Genomic DNA, 2,095 nt, shown 5'->3' on the forward strand with positions numbered 1-2,095 from the left:
ACCAGGACTCTATCTCCCCACCTAGACACTGCCATCATCTGTCTGATGTAACTACATATAGGTATATGTATAAACCCACACAGCTCAAACCTGCGTTGTTCAAGGGTCAACTGTATCTTAGAACTCTGGAGTCTACGGAAGGCTTGCAACTTCCAGGGGAAGACATGGATGTAAATTACATAACACAATTTTAAACAACCAATGGATAAAATAAATCACAAAGGAAATTAGAAAACACTTAGAAATGCATGAAAATGAAAAAACAACATACCAAAACTTATGACACACAGCAAAAGCAGTACTAAAGGGAAATTTTATAGCTGTAAGTGCTAACATTAAAAAACAAGAAAGATTTCAACTTAATAGCCTAACTTTACAACTTAAGGAACCAGAAAAAGAAGAACAAACTAAACCAAAAGCTAGCAGAAAGAAGGAAATGATAAAGATTTGAGCAGAGAAAAACAAAATAGAGAATAAAAAACAATAAAGATAATTAATGAAACCAAAAGTTGATTCTTTGAAAAGGTCAACAAAATTAACACACCTTTAACTAGAAGCACTACGAAAAAAAGAAAGAAGGCTCAAATTACTAAACTAAGAAATGAAAATGGGGGCATTACTACCAATTCTAAGAACAAAGAAGATTCTGATACAGATTATAATACTGTGAAAAATTGTACATGAAAAAATTGGATAACCTAGATGAAATGGATAAATTCCTAGAAACACAAAACCTACCAAGACAAAATCATAAAGAAATAGAGGGCCGGCCAAGTGGCGCGTTGGCTAAGAGCTGGCTTGGGAAGCCAGAGGGCCCCAATTGGGATCCCACATATGAGGGCCAGTGACACTGCCCTCCACAGCTAAGATGCTGAACAACAGCTCAACCTGGAGCTGGGCTGCGGCGAGTCTCTGGCAACAGTGTAGGCTGCAGCCCCTGCTGTAGTAGGTTGCCATGGGCTACCCTGTGTAGCCAGCAGCCAGCGTGAGAGGCCAGCAGCCACCGTGAGCAGCCATCCAGAAGCCGGCAACTGATCTGCCTCACCCAGGAAGAACACAGTGATGGTGCTAACTTGGGCCAGTGAAGCAATGTCCTCCACAGCTAGACTGAAGAACAAAAAGGACAGCAGCTTGTCTGTGCCCCTTCCCCCAATTCCCCAGCGCTGTTCCCATCCCCCAATTCCCAAATCAAAATCTTAAAATAAATAAATAAATAAATAAATAGAAAAGCTAAATAGACCTATAACTAGTATTAGTTTGAAACTGTCCCCAAAAATAAAATCCCCGGATCAGCTAACTGGTCTCCAGAGGTCCTATGGCTCCGAGGAAGCAGACTGCCCACAAGTCTACCTGTGGCAAGGCCCCCGCACAAGTAGCTGACGACCAAGGCGGCCCAGAATGGCCACCGGTGGTGTCGTCAAGGAGCAGCACTGCTACCAGCCCAGCTCAGTGGCGCTGTGTGAGATCCGGCGCTACCAGAAGTCGATGGAGCTGCTGATCCGCACGCTGCCCTTCCAGCAGCTGGTGCGCGAGATCTCACAGAAATTCAAGATGGACCTACACTTCCAGAGTTCCGCTATGATGGCGCTGCAGGAGGCATGTGAGGTGTACCTGGTGGGGCTGTTCGAGAACACCAACCTGTGTGCCATCCACACCAGGCACGGCACCATGATGCCCAAGGACAGCCAGCTCACGCGCCACACCCGCAGAGAGAAGGCCTGAAATCAAGGTCACCCATTCATCCCCAAAAGTTCTTTCCAGAGCCACCAGTAATAATAATAATAATAATAATAATAATAATAATAATAATAATAATAATAATGTCCCTGGATCTGATGGCTCCACTGGTGAATTCTACCAAACATTCAAAGAACTAATACCAATCCTTCTCAAATTTTTCCAAAAAAATTGAAGAGGGAACACTTCCTAACTCATTCCATGAGGCCAACATTACCTCAGTACCAAAGCCAGACAAAGACACTACAAGAAAACTACAGACCAATGTCCCTTATGAACATTGATGCAAAAATACTCCAAAAAAAAAAATACTAGCAAACTGAATTCAGCAGAATATTTAAAGGACCATATACAATGA

At 43.1% G+C, this 2,095-nt stretch overlaps 1 pseudogene; it reads left to right on the forward strand.

Annotated features, from left to right (window-relative positions):
* The first annotated feature begins 1,315 nt into the window (after positions 1-1,315).
* On the forward strand, positions 1,316-1,722 carry LOC109394758 (histone H3.3-like; annotated as a pseudogene).
* The last annotated feature ends 373 nt before the right edge of the window (positions 1,723-2,095 follow it).

This window comes from Hipposideros armiger, unplaced genomic scaffold (assembly GCF_001890085.2).
Source record: "Hipposideros armiger isolate ML-2016 unplaced genomic scaffold, ASM189008v1 scaffold_434, whole genome shotgun sequence".
In the NCBI taxonomy this organism is placed as follows: Eukaryota; Metazoa; Chordata; class Mammalia; order Chiroptera; family Hipposideridae; genus Hipposideros; species Hipposideros armiger.